Genomic DNA, 25,770 nt, shown 5'->3' on the forward strand with positions numbered 1-25,770 from the left:
CACCTCTGGCCAGTCCCATCCAGGTGTCTTCTGTGCTTCCTGCAGCTGGTTACAGCACTGTCCCACTCAACCAATCACTGGCCGAGACAGAACAAGTGATTGGCTCAGCGGGAAGGTCCTGCAACCAGCTGCTTGTCTCTGAAGAAGGAAGCACAGAAAAGACACTGGGAAGGAGGAGGTAAGTATCAGTTTTTTTTTTTTTTTTTTAATGAACTGGAGCAAGAAAGTAACACAGATTTGTAAATTACTTCTATTAAAAAATCTTTACCCTTCCTGTACTTTTTAGCAGCTGTATGGTGCAGAGGAAATTCTTTTCATTTTTAATTTCTTTCATGTCTGACCACAGTGCTCTCTGCTGACACCTCTGCCCATAGCAGCATAGGTTTGCTATGGGAATTTTTTTGCTGCTCTGGACAGTTCCTGACACGGGCATCAGGTCTCAGCAGAGAGCACTGTGGACAAGACAAAAAAGAAATTAAAAAAGAAAATAATTTCCTCTGTAACATGCAGCTGCTAAAAAGTACTGGAAGGGTAAAGATCATTCAGCAGGCATCCTAGCACATCGCCGAGGGGGGTCCTAAGACCCCCCCCCCCCCCCATGTCGGCGATCACAGGAAATCGCATGTCAATTCAGACATGCGATTTTCTGCTATTCCGGGCTGATCGGGTCTCTGGTGACCCGATCGCCCGGAAAACAGGGATGATCGAAGCTGTCAGTGACAGCCCCGATCATCCTAAGGGATAGGAGAGAGGTTGCAGTGCTGCAGCCTCCTCCTATCCCCTGCCCTGCCATTAGTCAGCCAATGAGTGGTGACCATGGAACCCCCCCGCTCTGCCCACCCCTGGATGTCGCGCAGAATGGGAGGGAGGGGGGGGGGGGGAAGAGATGGCGTCCGGTACCTGCAAAGAAGATGTCGTGGGGACATCAGCGGAGATCAGCGGCACAGGTAGGAAGGCGACGGGGTGGAGCATGAAGTGAGGTGGCAGTAAAGCGATCTTTACTGCTGCATTCCTAGTGGTTGCCAAACTGCAACTCCCAGCATGCCCAGACAGCCCAAATCTGTCTGGGCATGCTGGGAGTTGTAGTTTTGCAATATCTGGAGGGTCACAGTTTGGAGACCACTATTACAGTGGTGCCCAAACGGTAGCCCTCCAGATGTTGCAAAATTACAACTCTCAACATGCCTAGACTGCCCAGGCAGTAACATCTGTCCCTTCAGATTTTGCAATTTTCATGAAAATTTAGAAAATTGCTGCTATACTTTGAAGCCCTCAAATTTTTTCAAAAAGTTAAAATATGTCCATTTTATGATGCCAACATACAGTGGACATATTGTATTAGTGAATCAATATAAAATGTATTTGGAATATCAATTTTCCTTACAAGTAGAGAGTTTCAAAGTTAGAAAAATGCTATATTTTTCAAAATTTTCATGAAATTTGGGGATTTTTGACCAAGAAAGGATGCAAGTAACAACGAAAATTTACCACTAACAAAGTAGAATATGTCACGAAAAAACATTCTCAGAATCAGTATAATCGGTAAAAGCATCCCAGAGTTATTAATGCTTAAAGTGACGGTGGTCAGAATTGCAAAAAAGGGCTGAGTCCTTAAGGTGAAAATGAGCTGCGTCCTTAAGGGGTTTATACAAAGTTTTATGTAAACGTTTACGTGTTTTGTAAACAAACTTGTACAACCGATACTGGTCAACAAGCAGCAAATGAAACTGGAGGTCCTAGAATGAGCAGGCTCTCTCTAAATACATCAAATTTATTCTATGATCAATTTTAGTTGGCATTCTATTATATTTTCCTATAGACAGGTCATAAATGTGTGAACTGTAAGGCTAGGTTCAGACTACGGAATTTCCGACAGAAGTTCAGTCGTAAAATTTCTGTCCGAAATTCCACTTGCTAAAATGTATAGTGTAGTAAATAGGTTTCCGTTCACAAATTCACACTTCGGAATTTGTGAAGCGGAAGATCCGCTTAGAAATTTCTGCCTTAAGAATGGTGTTGCTCTTTCTTCAGGCGGAAATCCACGCGGAACACATTGCAGTCTATTGGAGACTGCAGTGTCCGCGTGGTCCTAGCGCCGACTGATTCAGCCGGCGCTGGCCGCACTCAGAATCTCTGGGCGGAAATTTTCTGCCTGGAGATTCCGTAGTCTGAACCTAGCCTAAGGGTCAGACCCCTGGCACCTCCACAGCCGCATTATAGGGGCCGCGTTGCTCCTTCTGATCACACACTGACAGCTTAAAGGGGTATTCCAGGGAAAAACTTTTTTTATATATATATCAACTGGTTCCAGAAAGTTAAACAGATTTGTAAATTACTTCTATTAAAAAATCTTAATCCTTTCAGTACTTATGAGCTTCTGAAGTTAAGGTTGCTCTTTTCTGTCTAAGTAATCTCTGATGACACAAGTCTTGGGAAACGCCCAGTTTAGAAGCAAATTCCCATAGCAAACCTCTTCTAAACTGGGCGTTTCCCGAGACACGTGTCATCAGAGATTACATAGACAGAAAAGAGCAACCTAAACTTCAGAAGCTCATAAGTACTGAAAGGACTAAGATTTTTTAATAGAAGTAATTTACAAATCTGTTTAACTTTCTGGAACCAGTTGATATATATATAAAAAAATTTTTTCCTGGAATACCCCTTTAAGCCAGCACATTGGGATTGCTATATGACTGGCCTGGTAAAAAAAACTGTGGGTGGAGAAGAAAAAAAACGCTTTACGGGAAACCCATAGATTTTTTTTTTTTGCATACAAAATTTTGTGGTTGACAAGTAGCACTGTTTGGGGAACTTTCTTAGTAAGATGCACATTTCTGATGAAATCATTCGAGACCTTACATTGAAGGCTTCTTTGACACTACAAAATTCTCCGTTTTTAAACCTCCGTACGAAATTCCTTCTGCGAATCAGCTGAAAACATCAGTGACAAAATCCTATACGGCCGTAAGAAAATCCCATTATAGTCTCTGGGATTTTTCTAATAGCCGTTTTAACCCGTTATTAATAACGGACGTTATTTTGTGACGGAAGATAGTAACGGGAGAAATAGTTCATTAACTATTTCTTCCGTCACAAAATAACGGCCGCTATTAATAACGGGTTAAAATGGCTATTAGAAAAATCCCAGAGACTATAATGGGATCTTCTAACGGCCGTATAGGATTTTGTCACTGACGTTTTCAGCTGATTCGCAGAAGGAACGTCGTACGGAGGTTTAAAAACGGAGAGTTTTGTAGTGCGGAGGGGGCCTTACAGGAAAAGCGTACAGAAAATAACAAGACGCCTCGTGGTACGACACAATAGCAGCAACTGGTTGAGCTGTCATGTTCTGCCTGACAGTCACGAGTCTGCAGCATGGGGATGTCAGGGCAGCATGGGGATGTCAGGGCACAGGGCTGACATCGCCTTCGGCTTCGGCATCGCCTTCGGCTGTCCGGGCATGCTGGGAGTTGTAGTCTTGCAACAGCTGGAGGCACACTGGTTGGAAAACGCTGTTCTAGCACATTTATTCTATAATAGAAACAAAAGCAGTGGATCCTGAGTCTCGCCAATTGATCCAAATTTTGGAGACCAGATCCCATCACTTAAAGGAGCAATCCTTGTGTCTTGTTCATTGCCCCCTCCTTGGCTCCAGGCATGGCTGCCCATACCATGAATTGTCTTCTGCTTTATCAGATCTCAGGGCTCCCATCATTGCCTTTCCAGCTAGTTTGGGCTGATTCCCCCCCCCTGGGATGATGCAGAGGTGATCAGATGGCAGTGCCCCTCCCTCCCCCTGATAAGATCATTGTTTACACAGCACAAAGTTTCCTTGCATCACACAGTACCGCACGATTCCCTCTCCAATGTGTCCTCACACCTCTGTACACTAGATAACACTGGCCCACCACCATATGGTGAAGCATGCTTCCTGTGTAATCACATGCAGATGTAGCAGGGCTGAGTTTGTCATCTGGTTAGATCAGGGTGTTCTGCAGCTATTATCTGCCCCACTATACACATAATGCAGCAATATAGAGACAGAGAAGTTCAGCTCCGGAGGCATAAAGTGCAGCATGTCTGTAGGAACTCCCTCGTCATCATGACAATGTCCCCCTCCCTCCCCGATCGCATCAGTCTCACAATCAATCACTGATCCACTAGATCGATTGTCCCAGGCACAGATCTCAGGCTCCGATCACACACACATACCTCCCGTCCAGCTAACGCCCTGGGTCTCAGGATGGCTGGGAGGATGCTGTCACGCCGAGCTCCCCGGCAGCCCTGATGGAGCAGCTTCCCCCGGACACTTCTCTGCCCAGCTCCTTCACAATAACCTCCCGCAGCACAGAGCAACTCCAAGAGGAGAGTCCGCGACCCCGCCCCCGGCCACGCCCCTCTAGTCTCCAGGCCACGCCCCTCCGGTCAGCACTCTGTCTCCCTCAGCAGCGCCCAGGCTGTTGTCATTTCCCTCTCATCCGGCTGGAGAGGAGTGCGGTGCAGCAGACCTGCTCCCATACTGTGGAAAACACTATTTTCCATATCCATTAGGTATGAACTACCTAGGTCGGCGTTTCCCAACCAGGGTGCCTCCTGCTGTTGCAAAACTACAGCTCCCAGCATGCCCGGACAGCCAACAGAGACCAGTGCAAAGCAGCAGACATGCGTTTTTTCATATGCAGTTGTATGCCCACCTACCACTATACTGTGGAAAACACTTATGTCTAGATATATCAAATCTAGATTACCTAGGTCAGTGTTTCCCAACCAGAGTGCCTCCAGCTGTTGCATAACTACAATTCCTAGCATACCCTGAGAGCCAATGGAGATGAGTGCAGTGCAGCAGACCTGCGTTTTTTCACATGTCTGTTCTCCCCTACTCCCATTCTGTGGAAAACAGTTATTTCTAGATATATAAAATCTGGACTACCTAGGTCAGTTTTTCCCAACCAGGCTGCCTCCAGCTATTTTAAAACTACAACTCCCAGCATGCCCCAACGGAGATCAGTACAGTGCAGCAGACCTGCCTTTTTTTTCACATGCGTCTGTGTGCCCACCTACTCCCATACTGTGGGAAAAAACTGTTATTTTCCATATATATGTTAAGTATGAACAACCTAGGTGGATTTTCTCCAACCCAACCAGGGTTCCTCCAGCTGTTGCAAAACCTCAACTTCCAGTATACCCTGACAGCCAACGGAGATCAGTACAGTGCAGCAGACCTGCGTTTTTTCACATGCATCTGTGTGCCCACCTACCCCTATACTGTGGAAAACACTGTTATTTTCCAGATAGATTAAACCTGAACTATCTTGGTCGATGTTTCCCAACCAGGCTTCCTTAAGCTGTTGCATAACCACTAGAGATGAGCGAAGTTACAGTACAGTGGTCCCCCGACATACGATCATTTCAACATACGATGGCCTCTCAGAGGCCATTGCATGTTGAAGGCAGCATCAACATACGATGCTTTTGTATGTCAGGGCCATCGCATAAACGGCTATCCGGCAGCGCAGACTGCTTCAGCTGCCCCCGGATAGCCGTTTACGGAGCCCCGAGGACAGGTAGGAGACCATAACCGGACCACACGGGGCACCGTAAATGGCTATCCGGTGGCAGCTGAAACAGGGTGCCTCCAGCTGTTGCAAAACTACAATTCCTAACATGTCCTGAGAGCTCACGGAGATGAGTGCAGTGCAGCAGACCTGCGTTTTTTCACATGCGGCTATGTTCCCACCTACTCCCATACTGTGGAAACACTGTTAGGCTAAGTTTCTAGTTGTTTTTTTATTTATTTTTTTGTTTGGGGGGGGAATGCCAAGAAAAATGCCAATTTGCCACATTTTCGGCCAAGAAACGCTGTGGCCAGATGTTAGCTGTAAATCATTGAGAAATCGCAAAAATCTTATCGACTTGGCATTTTTCACTTTAGCGTTTTTTTAAATCCTTTTGGCATTTTTTCACTCTTTTTTGGCGGTTTTCAGCTCCTTGACGGTTTTCCAAAATCGCAGCATGTTGAGCCACTGTGGCGTTTTTCTCCCATAGAAGTCTATGGGAGTAGAGAAACGCCATGTGGGTTTTAACTTTGGCGATTTTTCAGGTGTTTTTTATTCTCTTTTGGACTTTAGCAATCCAAAGAAGTGATGGAGATACCGTTTTTAATAAAATTTCATAGGGTACCATTAAAAAAAAAATAATAAAAAAGATACAGTAGTGATGGAAAAAATTGTATTTGACGAAATGTATATTTTTTATAACAAAATATTTTTGTTCCATGATGGGAGTAGTAGTACCTGGGTACAGATCGCCCCGGGTTCCGTTGCGATCCTTCTGTATACCGTATATACTAAAGTATAAGCAGAGTTTTTAAGCACGATTTTTCGTGCTGAAAACACCCCCCTCGGCTTATATTCGAGTGAACTCTCCGCCCTCAATGGTCTTCAACCTGCGGACCTCCAGATGTTTCAAAACTACAACTCCCAGCAAGCCCGGGCAGCCATCGGCTGTCCGGGCTTGCTGGGAGTTGTAGTTTTGAAACCTCTGGAGGTCCGCAGGTTGAAGACCACTGCGGCCTTCGACATCATCCAGCCCCCCCCCCCCCCCCCCTCTCACCCCCTTTAGTTTTGTACTCACCTCCGCTCGGCGGGACGTTAGGGTGCGCTGGTTCCGTGCTGCAGGACTGCCCGGTGGGGAGGTCCTCCGTTGGGATAGTGGTTCCGGGCTGCCATCTTCACCGGGGGGGCCTCTTCTCCGCGCTTCGTGCCCGGCCCGGAATAGTCACGTCTTCTTGACGACGACTCAGAGGGATGTTCATTACCAACGTCCCTCTGCGTCGTCGTCAAGGCAACGCCTCTATTCCGGGCCCGAAGCGCGGAGAAGAGGTCCCCCAGTGAAGATGGCAGCCCGGAACCACTATCCCAACGGACGACCTCCCCACCGGACAGTCCTGTACACCGGAGTACAAAACTAAAGGGGGTGAGAGGGGGGGGGCTGGATGATGTCGAAGGCCGCAGTGGTCTTCAACCTGCGGACCTCCAGAGGTTTCAAAACTACAACTCCCAGCAAGCCCGGACAGCCGATGGCTGCCCGGGCTTGCTGGGAGTTGTAGTTTTGAAACATCTGGAGGTCCGCAGGTTGAAGACCACTGTATCAGACATTGACAAGCAGTTATGATGAAGGGGGGGGGGGGCTGATGACATGTGATGATGACAAGGGGATGATGAAGGGGGGGGGTGTGGGATTATGACAAGGGGATGATGAAGGGGGGGGGTGGGATTATGACAAGGGGATGATGAAGAGGGGGGGTGTGGGATTATTACAAGGGGATGATGAAGGGGGGGTGTGGGATGATGACAGGGGGATGATGAAGGGGGGGGGTGGGATGATGACAGGGGGATGATGACAAGGGGATGATGACAAGGGGATGATAAAGGGGGGGTGTGGGATGATGACAAGGGGATGATGACAGCCTGTGATGATGAAGGGGGGATGATGACAGGCGGTGATGATGACAGGCGGTGATGATGAAGGGGGGATGATGATGAGGGTGTTAATGACAGGGGTCTGGATGATGACAGGGGGGATGATGTATTTCCCACCCTAGGCTTATACTCGAGTCAATAACTTTTCCTGGGACTTTGGGGTGAAATTAGGGGCCTCGGCTTATATTCGGGTCGGCTTATACTCGAGTATATACGGTAATGTATAGATGCGGCCAGTCGCTCTTCTATGGTCCCCTGCACTGATGTATATATACACCTATTCATATTTCCCGAAGAGAGCTGTGATTGGCCAGATGGTTCCAGCCAATCACAACTCTGTGGAAAATGTAAATATTTGTATATAAACGTCAGTGCAGGGGACCATAGGAGAGCGGGCGGCCGCATCTATACATTATACAGGAGGATCACAGCGGGTGTCAGGAGAGACTTTCGCTGTGATCTTTCCTTAACTGCAGGTACTACAACTCCACATGGAACAGAGCGTGCTCCATGATGGGAGTAGTAGTACCTGCAGTTAAGGAAAGATCACAGCGGTAATCACTCCTGACACCCGATGCAATTCTATCTATTGCAGAGATGCGGAGCGGCTCTTTACAGTGCTCGCTCACATCTCTGCACTATACTCCGGCCAGTGATATGAAGAGAACATCACTCATTCATATTCTCCGCCCAGAGTTGTGATTGGCTGCCACCATCCGGCCAATCCCCACTCTGGGCGGAAAATATGAACGAATAATGTTCTATTTACATCACTGGCAGGAGTATAGTGCAGAGATGTGAGCGAGCGCTGTATAGAGCTGCTCCGCATCTCTGCTATATAATGGACGATCGCATAGGGCGATGTGTCTATTAGTACAGTCTGTTCCATGCTGGGAGTAGTAGTACTACCTGATGGAAAAAAAAAAGTGAAACACGCACACTTTATTTAAAATGAATTTAAATTTCGTTATAAAAAATATAAATTTAATTAAATAAATTTTTTCTATCACAACAAATTTTGGGTACCAAAAAAAAAAATAAAAATACGCCAAAGGGGCCAAAAATGCAATTTCCGCACAAATGAAAAAACGCCAGATGCAGGAAATTGCACTGCCGTTTTTTCAGGCATCTTTTCTTGCGTTTTTTTTTTTTTTTCAAACCAAAAAACGCAGGACAAAAAACCAAGTTGAAACTTAGCCTAACTGTCCATATGTAGTAAACCTGAACTACCTAGGTCAGTGTTTTCCAACCAAGGTGCCTCCAGCTGTAGCAAAAGGCCAACGGCTGTCCGGGCATGCTGGGAGTTGTAGTTTTGCAATAGCTGGAGGCACCTTGGTTAGGAAACACCGACCTAGGTAGTTCAGATTTTATATATCTGACAGAACAACCAGTTGCTGCTATAGTGTCGTACGATGATTTTCTTGTGAAATTTAAGGTCACAGGTGATTTCACTCAAATGTGCATGTTACTAAAATAGTTTGCTACTTGTCAACCATAACGTTTTGCAAAAGAGAATTTGTAGAAGTTGATGGAGTTCCTGTAAAGGGTTTTCCCCACGGTTTTTACAAGGCCAGTCATACAGCAAGCTGGGGTTGGGAAACACTGACCCAGCTGCATTCCCTGAGATCCCCGTATTTGGTTTACCTCCACTAATGTCTTATAAGCGTGTCCCCAATTTGAGGGACAAACTGGTCAAGGCCAATTGTTCCATTAAGATCCCTTCCGGACAACGGTATCTGACAGTTAAGAGCAAGGGATGTTTTCCCTGCTGTCACTGCATTAATTGCTCTAAAATGATTAAGGGACCCTCCTTCACACATCCAGGTACTGGTAAAGTGTATAATATCAAACATTATTTGACTTGTCAACAACATTGACTGAGGTACAGATGCTGGCACTGGTAAATATCGTAGTTAGTGGACAATAGGGTACTAGACTGATGCAGCGGTGGAACGGCAACTCCTGCAGTGATAGACTTCACCTGGTGCACAACCCATGCATAGAGATACGGCAATCTCAACATAGCAAAAGAAGGAAACACGAGGGCACTCACAGTACTTCGTTCACAGCAGGCTTCTTTATTCAGGTAGTGGTTGAACACATGTTCTGGCGGGGCGCCAGGAGCGAGCGTGTGGGACAATAGCTATTTCGTGGCGGGATCGGCACGAAATAGCTATCGTCCCACACGCTCGCTCCTGGCGTCCCGCCAGAACATGTGTTCAACCGCTACCTGAATAAAGAAGCCTGCTGTGAACGAAGTACCGTGAGTGCCCTCGTGTTTCCTTCTTTTACATTATTTGACTTGTACTTCTAGTTTTGATGTGTATATTCTTATTTGTCCGTGAAATCTGCCATATGTGGGCGAGACTACCAGTGAATTTTGTGTGTGGTTCAATTAACACCGCTACACGATACGCAAGGGCAGACTCGACCTTCCAGTACAAACACTTCATTGAGTGTGGTCACACTGAACGTGATCTGAGATTTGCAATTATCGATCATATACCGCCACCAAAAAGAGGCGGAGATCGCATTGCAGCTCTACATCGGTTTGAACTGCAGTGGATTTTCGAACTCCAGACACTCAAACCTCATGGTCTTAATGTTGAATTTCCTATTATGAATATTGCTTAAACTCTTGTATCTAGTCACATGCCAGACTCTGTAGATTGTCCATTCAGTTGTGCGAGATTTATGTTGTGTACTGTTAATATATTCACTATATTTTTTATGAGACGGTAAGACGGACCCCACATGAATTTTCATATCTTTATACTCGCTCAACTTTCACTGAGGATCAGCCGGAATTTTTGAGAAGTCTGTGCTCCATATTGTTGGGCATGGCATTTGGCAAATATTGTATTTATCAATTTCCCCCTCTTTTTTCTTTGGTTAAAGTTGCATGCAATTTAATGTGTGGGCATTTTTATGCACAGATTTCATCCAGCAGGTCACCATTGGCAACGGGTTGCTGTGAATGCTCCTGTGACACCTTTGCCTGGGGCACCCATTTATGGGCTGGTTGGTGCGCTCTAGTGGTCTCGCCCGGTGGGTATTACTACTGAGCCACCAGCCTGCTGTTCCCTGGGACATCTATCCCTAGGTTACGGCTACATATCCCTAGGGGGTTCCAGATAACTGTGTCTCTGGTGTGTATGTATTTTGTTATTCATGACCCACATATGTCACTGTTCATTTTTCCTGCTAAGCACTCATACTAATAATTCCTTTATGCCTGCAAAGGGTTTTAGCTGCCAGAACTATACAGAACCACCAGTGACCCCATTTTGGAAACTACACCTCCTAAAGTTCACACAATAAAGGAAAGAAATGGAGCAACACACCTGGATAACTTGCTGGTTAAGATTTATTCTTATTTCATAACCGACAGGTTACATCATCCCGACACCCCTACACCAAGCAGAGCTGGAGCGGCAGGAGCTAAACACCTGGACACAAAGGCATTTAGCTACTGCCGTTCCAGCTCTGCTTGGTGTAGGGGTGTCGGGATAGTGTAACCTGTCGGTTATAAAATAAGAATAAATCTTCACCAAGGAACCAAATATGGCCTAAGCGGGGGTATTTCCAAACACGTGCTGAGTAGCTAAATAAAATATAGGGTGCGTTTCTTTCAATATCAGAAGTGATGTACAAAAAATATGTCCCACAAATGATGCATTTGTGAAAAAAAGCATATTTAGAATTTTTAACACAGACTTTGTAATAATTCCTGCCCAAAAAACTATGGTTAAAATACTCACTGTACCCCCTAGAGAATGCCTTGAGGGGTCTAGTTTTTAAAATGGGGTCATTTGGTGGGGGGGGGGGGGGGGCTTCCTATATTCTATCACCTTCAAATTTTTGCAAACCTTGCATAGCACATAAAAGATGCACTTTTCACTTTTTTAAAATTTCAAGTTAAATTGTTAGGCTTCTAATTCATTTAAAATGTTAATTAAAAACAAAAGAAATGCTTTCAAAATAAATATGTAGACACAACAAACATGTAACAATTACACACCCTATGGTACAAAAACCTAAAAAGGAAATGTATATGTAAGGGGGTGCCCATGAATTAGCTACCCATAAATAATTAGGTGCCGTGCCTCATAAGAAGGTAAAGACAGTATGGCTATAAGAGTACCGTATATACTCGAGTATAAGCCGACCCGAGTATAAGCCGAGACCCCTAATTTCAACCCAAAATCCCAGGAAAAGTTATTGACTCGAGTATAAGCCTAGGGTGGGAAATACATCATCCCCCCCCTGTCATCATCCAGACCCGTCATTAACATCCTCATCATCATCACCGCCTGTCATCATCCAGACCCTCATCATCATCACCTGTCATCATCCCCTTGTCATCATCCCACACATCCCCCCTTCATCATCCCCTTGTCATCATCCCAACCCCCCTTCATCATCCCCTTGTCATCATCCCACACCCCCCCCTTCAACATCCCCTTGTCATCATCCCCACCCCCCTTCATCATCCCACACCTCCCCTTCATCATCCTCTTGTCATCATCCCACACCCCCCCCCTTCATCATCCTCTTCTCATCATCCGCCCTCAGTGGTCTTCAACCTGCGGACCTCCAGAGGTTTCAAAACTACAACTCCCAGCAAGCCCGGGCAGCCATCGGGTGTCCGGGCTTGCTGGGAGTTGTAGTTTTGAAACCTCCGGAGGTCCGCAAGTTGAAGACCACTGTGGCCTTCGACATCATCCAGCCCCCTCTCACCCCCCTTTAGTTCTGTACAGTACTCACCTCCGCTCGGCGCTGGTCCGGTGCTGCAGGGCTGTCCGGAGAGGAGGTGGTCCGGTGGGATAGTGGTTCCGGGCTGCTATCTTCACCGGGGGCGCCTCTTCTCCGCGCTTCCGGACGGAATAGAGGCGTTGCCTTGACAATGACGCAGAAGTACGTTGGCAATGAACGTACCTCTGCGTCGTTGTCAAGGCAACGTGACTATTCTGGGGCCGGGCCCGAAGCGCTTAGAAGAGGCCTCCCCGGTGAAGATAGCAGCCCGGAACCACTATCCCACCGGACCACCTCCTCTCCGGACAGTCCTGCAGCACCGGACCAGCGCCGAGCGGAGGTGAGTACTGTACAGAACTAAAGGGGGGTGAGAGGGGGCTGGATGATGTCGAAGGCCACAGTGGTCTTCAACCTGCGGACCTCCGGAGGTTTCAAAACTACAACTCCCAGCAAGCCCGGACAGCCGATGGCTGCCCGGGCTTGCTGGGAGTTGTAGTTTTGAAACCTCTGGAGGTCCGCAGGTTGAAGACCACTGCGGGTGGAGAGTTCACTCGAGTATAAGCCGAGGGGGGTGTTTTCAGCACGAAAAATCGTGCTGAAAAACTCGGCTTATACTCGAGTATGTACGGTAACCCAATTATGTGTAAAAAAAAAAACTATATATTATATAGACTCCAATTAATGATATACACAAAGAAAAACTGAGCTATTCACACAAAATTATATGCAAAAATAGACCAGCTTTATTGATACATAGTGTGACATACAATAAAATTATTAAAACAAGGAGGAATGCAACAACAAAAAGACGGCAGCCTGGGACAAAAATATATATATATATATATATATATATATATATATATATGCATGTGCTAAACAATTAATGGAAGACAGTGTGGGTGGTATAGGCATGAAAATAGGAATGTATGGTGAAAAGACTGTATTAAATCTAAGGGGCTATGCAGTCTGTATATTTTGCACATAAACTAATAAAGTGCAATACTGTAAGATGACTAAGACAGTTACGCATGTGCAACAAAATGACACACTGAATTTGTAAAGGCCGAAGCACAGTGCAATTGCAGATCGAGTGCTCGACTGCTAAAGTGCAATAAGCCACTTAAAAATTGATAGTAAATACCAACCATGCTGAAGTCTGAGAGCCAAAAGTCCCAGGATGCCGCCACCCCAACACATGTTTCAGTGTTTCAGCTTATTGCACTTTAGCAGTCGAGCACTCGATCTGCAATTGCACTTTGCTTCAGCCTTTACAAATTCAGTGTGTAATTTTGTTGCACATGCGTAATTGACTTAGTCATCTTACAGTATTGCACTTTATTAGTTTATGTGCATATTGACTGCATAGCCCCTTAGATTTGATAGTCTTTTCACCATACATTCCTATTTTCATATCCACACCACCCACACTGTCTTCCATTAATTGTTTAGCACATGCACATATATACATATATATATATATAGATATAGATATATCCCAGGCTGCCATCTTTTTGTTGTTGCATTCCTCCTTGTTTTAAAAACTTTATTGTATGTCACAATATGTATCAATAAAGCTTGTCAATTTTTGCATATCATTTTGTGTGAATAGCTCAGTTTTTCTTTGAGTTTATAGCTTTCAAAATAAAGTAGACATCTGAAAGTATAAGTTTCATAAACTATTTGGTCAGAAAGCATAAATATATGCAACCTACTAGTGTTAAAATATCAAAAAATATATATATATTTTTTAAACTTTCAGGATTTTTTGCATTGTAAGAAATAATGTACAAATGATATCAGCTTACTTTTACTATGTACATGAAGGACAACTTGTGACAAAAAAAACTTTGTCAGAATTATGGTGATTGGCTAGACGTTACCAGAGTTATTCTCTAATAAAGTCAGACATCCCCGATTTGAAAAAACAGGCCTGGTCTTTCAGGGGCGTACAGGTTTACTTGTATTGGTCCTTAACCCCTTAAGGACGCAGCCCATTTTTGCAAATCTGACATTCTGATCAATGTCACTTTATGCATTAATGACTGCTTTTACCTTTCATTCTGATTCTGACACAGTTTTTTCGTGACATATTCTACTTTAACATAGTGGTAAATTTTGGTCATTACTTGCATCCTTTCTTGGTGAAAAATCCTAAAATTTCATGAAAATTTAGAAAATTTGGCATTTTTCTAACTTTGAAACTCTCTGCTTAAATGGAAAATGAATATTGCTAATAAATTATATATTGATTCACAAATACAATATGTCTACTTTATGTTGACATCATAAAGTTCACATGTTTTTACTTTTTGAAGACATTACAGGGCTTCAAAGTAGAGCAGCAATTTTCAAAATTTGCACGAAAATTTCAAAATCTGAATTTTTCAGGGACCAGTTAAGTTTGATGTGGATTTGAGGTGCCTTTCTGTGAGAAATACCCTATAAATGACCACATTATAGAAACTACACCCCTTAAAGTATTCAAAATTACATTCAGTAAGTTTGGTAACCTTTTAGGTGTTTCGCAAGAATAGCAGCAAAGTAGAGGAGAAAAATCTAAATCTGTATTTAGTACACTAACATGTTCTTGTAGTCCCATTTTTTTCATTTTTAAAATGGGTATAAGGAGAAAAAGACCCCCAAAATTTGTAGCTCAATTTCTCTTGAGTATGGAAATATCTCATATGTTGACAGAAAGTGCTCTGCGGGCTCACAACATGGCTCAAGAGGGGAAGAGCAACTGTGGGATTTTTTTAAAATAAATTTAGCTGTCATGGTTTTTGGGGGCCATCTTGCATTTAGGAAGCCACCATGGTGCCAGAACCGCGAAAAAAAACAAACACATGGCATACTATTTTGGAAACTACACCCCTCAAGGAACATATCAAGGGGTATAGTGAGCCTGAACAGCTCACAGGTGTTTGACGACTTTGCGTCGAAGTTGGACGTGAAAATGGAAAATGTGATTTAGCAAAAGGCCCCCAAAATTTGTAGTGCAATTTTGCCTGAAAAAGAAAATAACCCATATGTGGATGTAAAGTGCTCTGTGGACGCACTGCAATGCTCAAAATAGAAGGAGCACCATTGGGCTTTTGGAGTGAAAAGTTTGTTGGAATTGAAGTCGGGGGCCATGTGCATTTACAAAGCCCCCATTGTGCAAGAACAGCAGTAACCCCACACATGTGACACCATATTATAAACTACACCTCTCAAGGAACGTAACAAGGGTTAAAGAGAGTACTTACACCTCACATGTTTTTTGAACAGTGGGCCGTAAGAGTAAATTAATTGATTTTTAAAACTGAATTGCTGGTATTAACCAAAATGTTTTTAGTTTCACAAGTAGTAAGAGAAAAAAAGCTCCACAAAATTTGTAGCCCAATTTCTCCAAAATAAGGAAATACCCCATATAAGGCGGTAAAGAATTATGCGGGTGTAAAACAGGGCTTAGGAGTGAGACAGCACTGATTAGATTTGAGGCCTAAAGTGGTGCTTTGCACTGCAATGGTTGAGGTTCTGACATAAAATCTAAAAAAAAAATCACAATTTTGAAACTACACCCCTCAAGGAAGGTAACAAGTGGTAAAGTGAGTATTTACGCCTCACAGGTTTTTTGAAAAGTGGGCCATAAATTGAAAAATTTTATTTATTTACACAAAAATGCTCGGGTTACCCAATTTTTTTTACATTTTCACACAAGGGGTAATTGGAGAAATTTGATTACAAATTTTGGAGGGCTTTTTCTCCTGACTATGGAAATACATCCACATATGGGGTAACGTGTTGGATGGGTGCACAACAAGGCTTAGAAATCATAGAGGTCTTTTTGCATTTGTGGCCTATGGCATATCAGTAGCTGACGGTACATACATTCAGAGGAAAATACAAAAATGAAACACCCACATGTGACACCATTACAGAAAGTAACCACCCTGAGGAATGGATATAGGGGTAAAGAGGACATTTTGAACGCACGGGTGTTTCCTTAATTCATTGTCCAGGAATGGATGAAGGGTAGTGTTAGGGACCGACCATGGGACAGGTAAAGTGAGCCCTAAACTGACCCTAAAACCATCTCTCCCTGCCTGCTTGCCCATCCACCCTAAACGGTGAATCTACAACTGGGCGCCGGTCCCTCCCTGAACTAAAGTGCTGGGGCCTAATAGAAACACACACTAATAAATAGTCGGTCACCAACCAGAAAACTAACAGGAGCATACAACCCTATAGTATATAAGTTCAGAGGGCACAGATCAGAGAGTAGAACAGAGGACACAATCAGCGGTCGTGAACAGAGGTCACCATAGATCTGTGGACATGAACAGAGGACTCTATAGATCAGCGGCCATGAACAGAAGACTCAAAGATAAGTGATCATGAACAGAACTCAAAAGATCTGAATAAAGAACTAAATAACAAATAGAGTTCAAAACACCAGACAGGAAAACGGATAAGTCAACAGACTATAGGAACAGACAGGAATATAGCAAAATTCCCCAGAACGTCCAATAGACACAAAGTCCCACTGGACCAGAAACAGGGATCAATAGCTAAACAGGAATTATTGCAATTCCCCAGATAACCTCCAGTAGAAACAGGAATGTCTTGATACTAGAACACAATCTCCCACAGTCCACCTTGGAGCACGGAGATATCTTGTACTCATTTTCAATTCCCCTGATTCCCCATGGACAGGTAACAGGGATATCTAGATACACAGGATATAATTATAGAACACACAGAGTCAACAGCATTGGGGGTTTGCAGTTGCCTCAAATGTGCAGCGCTCTCTCCCCACCTGAACGGGGTGTGCATTTGAGGTAACAGAATAGGGATGGCCACACACATCACATTCCCAGAATGATGATTCAGAGCATAGGGTTTGGGGTGGGCATCATTTTTACTTTCGGCTATACTCTGGGAATATAATTGGCATATCAGTATTAAAATTTCAATGTTCATACCCCCCCCCCCCCCCCCCCCGTCCCCCATAGTACACTTCATCCATTCCTGGAAAATAAATTTAGGGAACACCCGTCTGTTCCAAATCTCTACTTCACCCCTTTGTAATAGGCTCACACTTGGGTGTTCCTTTCTTGTATTTTCCTCTAAATGTATGTAACTGTTAGGTCCGTAAGAAACATCGGCCTCAAATGCGAAGAGTTCTCGCTCATGTGGGATTTTTTTAAAATAAATTTAGCTGTCATGGTTTTTGGGGGCCATCTTGCATTTAGGAAGCCACCATGGTGCCAGAACCGCAAAAACAAACAAACACATGGCATACTATTTTGGAAACTACACCCCTCAAGGAACATATCAAGGGGTATAGTGAGCCTGAACAGCTCACAGGTGTTTGACAACTTTGCGTCGAAGTTGGACGTGAAAATGGAAAATGTGATTTAGCAAAAGGCCCCCAAAATTTGTAGTGCAATTTTGCCTGAAAAAGAAAATAACCCATATGTGGATGTAAAGTGCTCTGTGGACGCACTGCAATGCTCAAAATAGAAGGAGCACCATTGGGCTTTTGGAGTGAAAAGTTTGTTGGAATTGAAGTCGGGGGCCATGTGCATTTACAAAGCCCCCATTGTGCAAGAACAGCAGTAACCCCACACATGTGACACCATATTATAAACTACACCTCTCAAGGAACGTAACAAGGGTTAAAGAGAGTACTTACACCTCACATGTTTTTTGAACAGTGGGCCGTAAAAGTAAATTAATTGATTTTTAAAACTGAATTGCTGGTATTAACCAAAATGTTTTTAGTTTCACAAGTAGTAAGAGAAAAAAAGCTCCACAAAATTTGTAGCCCAACTTCTCCAAAATAAGGAAATACCCCATATAAGGCGGTAAAGAATTATGCGGGTGTAAAACAGGGCTTAGGAGTGAGACAGCACTGATTAGATTTGAGGCCTAAAGTGGTGCTTTGCACTGCAATGGTTGAGGTTCTGACATAAAATCTAAAAAAAAATCACAATTTTGAAACTACACCCCTCAAGGAAGGTAACAAGTGGTAAAGTGAGTATTTACGCCTCACAGGTTTTTTGAAAAGTGGGCCATAAATTGAAAAATTTTATTTATTTACACAAAAATGCTCGGGTTACCCAATTTTTTTTACATTTTCACACAAGGGGTAATTGGAGAAATTTGATTACAAATTTTGGAGGGCTTTTTCTCCTGACTATGGAAATACATCCACATATGGCGTAACGTGTTGGATGGGTGCACAACAAGGCTTAGAAATCATAGAGGTCTTTTTGCATTTGTGGCCTATGGCATATCAGTAGCTGACGGTACATACATTCAGAGGAAAATACAAAAATGAGACACCCACATGTGACACCATTACAGAAAGTAACCACCCTGAGGAATGGATATAGGGGTAAAGAGGACATTTTGAACGCACGGGTGTTTCCTTAATTCATTGTCCAGGAATGGATGAAGGGTAGTGTTAGGGACCGACCATGGGACAGGTAAAGTGAGCCCTAAACTGACCCTAAAACCATCTCTCCCTGCCTGCTTGCCCATCCACCCTAAACGGTGAATCTACAACTGGGCGCCGGTCCCTCCCTGAACTAAAGTGCTGGGGCCTAATAAAAACACACACTAATAAATAGTCGGTCACCAACCAGAAAACTAACAGGAGCATACAACTCTATAGTATATAAGTTCAGAGGGCACAGATCAGAGAGTAGAACAGAGGACACAATCAGCGGTCGTGAACAGAGGTCACCATAGATCTGTGGACATGAACAGAGGACTCTATAGATCAGCGGCCATGAACAGAAGACTCAAAGATAAGTGATCATGAACAGAACTCAAAAGATCTGAATAAAGAACTAAATAACAAATAGAGTACAAAACACCAGACAGGAAAACGGATAAGGCAACAGACTATAGGAACAGACAGGAATATAGCAAAATTCCCCAGAACGTCCAATAGACACAAAGTCCCACTGGACCAGAAACAGGGATCAATAGCTAAACAGGAATTATTGCAATTCCCCAGATAACCTCCAGTAGAAACAGGAATGTCTTGATACTAGAACACAATCTCCCACAGTCCACCTTGGAGCACGGAGATATCTTGTACTCATTTTCAATTCCCCTGATTCCCCATGGACAGGTAACAGGGATATCTAGATACACAGGATATAATTATAGAACACAGTACACACTGAACAAGACAGGAATCGCAATCCCCCAGATAACCTCCAGTAGAAACAGGAATGTCTTGATACTAGAACACAATCTCCCAGAGTCCACCTTGGAGCACGGAGATATCTTGTACTAATTCTCAATTCCCCAGATTCTCGATGGAGCAGAAACAGGGATGCCTAACATAGGACACTGTTCACACTGGACACACAAACTGGACACCCCACTCCACTATAGGAATAGCCATTAATAATAATAATTCCAAATAGACTACTGACCAGCAGCACACACACCGCAGTTTGGTCAGGATGCTGGCCCAGTAGGAAAACAGAAATATAAAACACAGAACTTCACATAAACGGATACAAGAGAATACACAGTGTGAACAGACATCACAGAAAGGATATACAAATCCTAAAACTGACTAAATAAACAGCTTAAAATCTACTGCTAAAACATGGCAAAAACCAGAAAATACAAAGTGCATGCTAAAACAGATATAATAGATTAAAAGCTCAAATCAACCAGCCTCCATTAGCTGCATGGCAGAATATAATGATGTAATCACCAGCACAGAGTCTATGCTGGGCTGACTATAAATAGACACACCCGAAAGGCTATTGGCTAACAGAGGCCTGGGCTGAAAAGGCCAGAAACATTTAACAGTTCCCTGTCCAGGAAACAAAACTGTTCACACACAGCAAAACCATAGGCTGTGTGTGAACACAGACCAATATAGACATGACAGGTAGCTTTTGTAAACTGCAATTTTCAACCTATGCTCTGCTTCATCATTCTTGGAACAACTAACGTGACTCCTAATTGTCGCCTGGAAATATGACAGAGCTCATGAGCGAGAACTCTTCGCATTTGAGGCCGATGTTTCTTACGGACCTAACAGTTACATACATTCAGAGGAAAATACAAGAAAGGAACACCCAAGTGTGAGCCTATTACAAAGGGGTGAAGTAGAGATTTGGAACAGACGGGTGTTCCCTAAATGTATTTTCCAGGAATGGATGAAGTGTACTATGGGGGACGGGGGGGGGGGGGGGGGGTATGAACATTGAAATTTTAATACTGATATGCCAATTATATTCCCAGAGTATAGCCGAAAGTAAAAATGATGCCTACCCCAAACCCTATGCTCTGAATCATCATTCTGGGAATGTGATGTGTGTGGCCATCCCTATTCTGTTACCTCAAATGCACACCCCGTTCAGGTGGGGAGAGAGCGCTGCGCATTTGAGGCAACTGCAAACCCCCAATGCTGTTGACTCTGTGTCCCATGACCCTTTTTTTGGGGGGGGGGGGGGGGAATATTGGGGGTATTGGCAAAGAGCTCTTTTTTCAGGGGGGGGGATGTTTTGGTTTTAAATTTGGAAGAGAATGTACTCTGGACTGGTACATTGAGTCGAATTCTGGCGAATGAAAATCAGGTGAAAGGATAAAAAATTTAGAACTCCATGGAAGTGTGATACTCCCTGAAGCAGTTTTTAATGCAGAGGCCCAGATGTCCTTCCAAATCCCCCTCTTGCGACACACTGCAATTTTTCTGGAATTGTTCCTCACCTGGAAAGTGTTGGCCGGGGACGATCCAGGGGCCCACAGTTCCAGAGGTGCTCTGACCCGCTCTTTGGCGGTCACCAAAGATGAGGGCCTTTAGAACTTCCTCTTGAAACTGCAGGTATATCCCTGTGTTGCCAGCGTACTGGGACAGTACAAAAAAGTTATACATGTCAACCTGTACCATGTAGACCACAACATTTTTGTACCATACCCGTGTTTTCCACATGGCATTATATGGCTTGAGGACTTTATCAGAAAGATCAACTCCCCCCATATACCAATTGTAGTCAAGAATACAATCGGGCTTGAGGACAGGTCCCACGGTACCTCGCACAGGGACAGGGGTGCTGCCGTTCCCATGAATTGTGGTGAGCATAAGGACATCCCTCTTGTCTTAATACCTGACCAGCAACAGGTTTTCATGGGTAAGGGCACGGGACTCACCCCAGGGGATAGGAATTTGGAGGGGATAGGAAGGAAGGCCTCCGATTCTTCCAGACTGTCCCAAAAGCGAGCAAGGATCTGGCGGCAAGGTATGTGAAGAGAGGGATACTAGTATAAAAGTTATCCACTTAAAGGTGGTAAGCTTTATCTAGCAATGAGTGCAAAAGGCCCCAAACGATTTTCCCGCTAACACCCAGAGTGGGGGGACATTCTGGGGGTTCAATACAGGAATCTCGTTCCTCATACACCATAAACTTGCAAGTGTACCCTGAGGTACTCTCGCCAAATTTATACATCTTCACACCATGCCGCGCTCGCTTGGTTGGGATATATTGCCGGAAGCTCAGTCTCCCCTTAAAACTGATGAGAGACTCATCAATAGCGACCTACCTTCCAGAGACATAGGCCTCCCAAAATTTGGGGGGGGGGGGACATGCCGCATTATAAGCATAATACAAACATTTCCGAATGGCCTTCAACCAGGGACATGCCATGGCCATATTGTAGAGCGGAGTCTGGTAAAGGACATCCCCACTCCAATATTGCCTGACACTTGGTTTTATGACCTGGCCCATATGCAGCATGAGGCCCCAAAATGTCCTCATTTCAGCTGCATCGACTGGGAACCAGCCACTGGGCCTAGCCAAAAGTGAGCCCGAGTTTGCGGCGACGAACTGTTGGGCGTACAGGTAAGTCTGCTCAACCATCAGATTGACAAAGTCGTCACTGAAAAAAAAACTTAAGTAGTCCATTTCAGTGAACCCTACGGTCTCAATCTTGATTCCTGAGTCGCCAACAAACTCAGGAATCACGGGCTCGTGGTCCGCTGGCTCAGTCCAGACAAGTTCTCTGGTACGGGGAACCAGTGAACTTGGCTGTGGGGCTTGACTAGTATGAGCGCCAGGGGGACTCATACTAGCATGGGGCACAGAGTCAGGAGCAAAGGAGGTTTGTGGTCCCGCATGGTGGCGTCTCCACTGCCTTGGTTGCTCATCATCAGTACTAGAAATAAGGAAGTTGGGGTCTTACTTGTCTCCTGTGGCACTTTCAGTGTCGGAGGCAAGTATGGCATATGCCTTCTCTGCTGAAAACGCCATGTGGGCCATTTCCCTATGTGTGGAGAAAATTTTATTAGTGTATGTGCTGTGTGTGGAGTGGTGTGAGACTAACCTAACTAACTAATCCTGCCCCAACAGAAAAATATATAAACTAAAAAAAAAGAAAAAAATTTACTTCTAGCACAAAAAAAGCCCTGCGCACAAAAAAAGCCCTGCGCCCAAAAAAAGTGTGTACCTAATCAGTGGTGTGCGCACTGATTAGTGCTTGGTGGCGGCAGGGGGCGCAGAAGTCAGTGGGTTCCGGTCACTCAGCCCCACACAAAATACCCGAAAAATAAAATAAAAAATGCTTAACCCCGAAAAAATGCACCCGCCTGACAGCAGGCCGCACACAGAGGTACGATCCAGCCACACAGTACAGGCCTGCTACTGGTGGCACGGACCGCCTAATAAAAAATTTAAAAGCCTCTATAACCCAAAAAAGTGCCTTCACCACCAAAAAACGCTGATCGGTACTACGGGACTGATCAACGGCGGTCGGGCTTTAGCTAATGGTGGTGGACCGCTCTTTTAAAGCTAAGAGGGCCCGGCCACACGTTTTGCAAAAAAAGAAAAAAGGTCTGTGCCAAAGAAAGAAAAACGCTGGCAGCAGACCGCAGGCGGCCAGGGTCTCGCACCTGCGGACACCTACAGATGGTACACTGAAAAAAAAAAAGAAAATCTTTCTTTTTAACTCCTAACCTGTCCCAACCTAATCTATACTGTCCCTAGGTGCTTTCTGTGCAAAGGGGGCACTTTTTTCACCATGAGGGTGGAGATGGTAGCATGCAGCTCCGACCTGCACACAAGATCTCACAAGCAACGTGCTCCTTCACCTCCTTCCCCATACTTCTGTTATTGGTGCGGTCAATACGACCGCCCAATCACAGCTGTACTGAGGGGTGGCAGCACTGCCACCTCCCAGTACTGTATGGATGATGATTGGTGGTGTATGTTACACCACCGATCATCATCCTTATCCGGGTCATGGGGTCACACGTGACCCACATGACATGGCATCGCCGCAGATTGACGGTTTCTATTTACCAGTGAAACTCAGGACCCCCTCCGGCGATGAGCTGGGATGCCTGCTGAATGATTTCAGCAGGCATCCCGGTCTGGTCCCCACTCTGCAAGCGGGGGGGGGAACCGGAATTGCCAAAAATCACCGGTCTGAATTGACATGCGGGGGTCTTAGGACCCCCCTCGGCAATGTGCCGGGATGCCTGCTGAATGATTTCAGCAGGCATCCCGGTCTGGTTCCCGACCGGTTAGCGGCGAGGACCGGAATTCCCATGGGCGTACCTGTACACCCTACATCCTTAAGGACTCAGGATGCAGGACGTATACATACGTCCTGAAAAGGTTAAGGTGTTAAACAGCATGTTTATGTTGTGGAAATGCTGTGGTTTAGTTGTGGATTTTGTCCATTGACAACAATGGGAAAATGTTAATTCACAATAAGGGCAGGGTAACACGTGTCAAGATTTGCTGTGTATTTTCTGCAGCTGATTTTGCTAATCATTGACCACAATGGGTAGGAAAATACATAGCAGCAAATATGCAGAAATAAACGGCGCTAAATCTACCCTAAATCTGCCTTGTGGATTTTGCTGTCCTGCTCTGGACACTTCCTGAGGTGGAAGCAGAGAGCAATGTGGCCAGACTGGAAAGAATACACAACTTCCTCTGTAGTATACAGCAGTTGATAAGTACTGAAATATAAGTAATTTAAAAATCTGCTTAACTTTCTGGCATAAGTTGATTTGAAAAAATATTTTTCTCTGGAGTACCCCTTTAAACTGGTATCCCCATTTCTAAAGTAGCATTGCTATGCTGTGCCTGTAAACAGTATGAGCAATAACAAAGCTGCACTATGTGTTCGCTAATCCCATGCTTTCTCTCTGTAGATGTGTCATCCGGTGATAGAGGGAGAGAGAATCGGGTACACCATCGGGTAAACCTGTTTACAAATAGAAAGAGAGCAACACGAACAGCCAAGTGTGTACGCAGTGTATAGCAGAAGCAGGCAGCCCCTGGTATTCTCTCTCTATCTCTGAACAGTTCAATGTTCTATGTCTCTAGCATCAGGTACGGCATGGGGTAAACCTATTTAGACAAAGAACACAGGGAACAGTCAGGCACATACTGCCACTTTTCTACTACCCGCACACAGCTAACTGTATACAGGCACAGCATAGCAACCAGTTGAGTTGAAGTCTGTCCAAACGCTGCAAGTCCCAGTAAACTTCAAGGTCCCCTCTGTGTTAATGGCCACCTCTCTAGGATCCTGGCCTAGCTGTAAAGACTATTACCATCTGTCTACCTCAGTAAAGCTACCGTTAACCCTAACCTGGTCTTGGACTATTATTCCTGGCACATTCTAAAAAGTGATGTATACTTGACAAATAACTTATCAAAGGGCACCTACTCTGAAAAATCTGTTGGCCCCTAGTCAAATCAGACAGCATAGAGAGACCAAGAAGAATTTGGCTCTACCAGGAGGACGTTATCGATGCAATACTAAAATATGCTTATGCTGTGATGAAATCCATCATAAATTGACAAATTCCTTTGTAAACAAACAGGAGAAATTTTTATGATTAAACAAAGGCTCACATGCCAATCATCCTATGTCATCTACATGATAGAATGTAAATGTGGACTCCAATATGTGGGCAGGACCACAAAACCATTACACTGCCGGATGAACAAGCACAGACAGAACATCAAAAAGAAATGTCTCCTACATGGAGTCTCCCGGCATTGTACTGTACTCCATTCACTTGAAATAAATCCAATCAAAATTGTTACGCCTAGCGCTCCGGGTCCCCGCTCCTCCCCGGAGCGCTCACGGCGCCTTTCTCCCTGCAGCTCCCCGGTCAGCGCTGACCGGGAGCACTGCCCTGTCATGGCCGTTGGGGATGCGATTCGCACAGCGGGACGCGCCCGCTCGCGAATCGCATCCCAGGTCACTTACCCGTTCCCGTCTCCTGCGGTCATGTGCTGGCGCGCGCGGCTCGCTCTCTAGGGCGCGCGCGCGCCAGCTCCCTGAGACTTAAAGGGCCAGTGCACCAATGATTGGTGCCTGGCCCCAATTAGCTTAATTGGTTCCCATCTGTTTCCTGGCTATATCTAGTCTCCTCCCTTGCACTTCCTTGCCGGATCTTGTTGCCCTTGAGCCTAGTGAAAGCGTTTTTGTGTGTTTATACCCTGTGTACCAGAACTTTGCTATCTCCCCTGACTACGAACCTTGCCGCCTGCCC

General features: G+C 44.8%; 1 protein-coding gene across 2 annotated transcripts in view; it reads right to left on the reverse strand.

Annotated features, from left to right (window-relative positions):
- Positions 1 to 25,770, reverse strand: part of FAM107B (family with sequence similarity 107 member B) — a 92,617-nt gene that overhangs the window by 46,226 nt on the left and 20,621 nt on the right. The window contains exon 1 of one of the 2 annotated variants that reach the window (XM_056573369.1): positions 4,213 to 4,351. The exons of the other annotated variant lie outside the window; for it this stretch is intronic. The gene's annotated coding sequence lies outside the window, so the exon portion shown is untranslated. Of the gene's footprint in view, positions 1 to 4,212; positions 4,352 to 25,770 lie in introns of those variants that run through there. 2 annotated transcript variants of the gene reach the window in all.

This window comes from Hyla sarda, chromosome 4, assembly GCF_029499605.1.
Source record: "Hyla sarda isolate aHylSar1 chromosome 4, aHylSar1.hap1, whole genome shotgun sequence".
Classification (NCBI taxonomy): Eukaryota; Metazoa; Chordata; class Amphibia; order Anura; family Hylidae; genus Hyla; species Hyla sarda.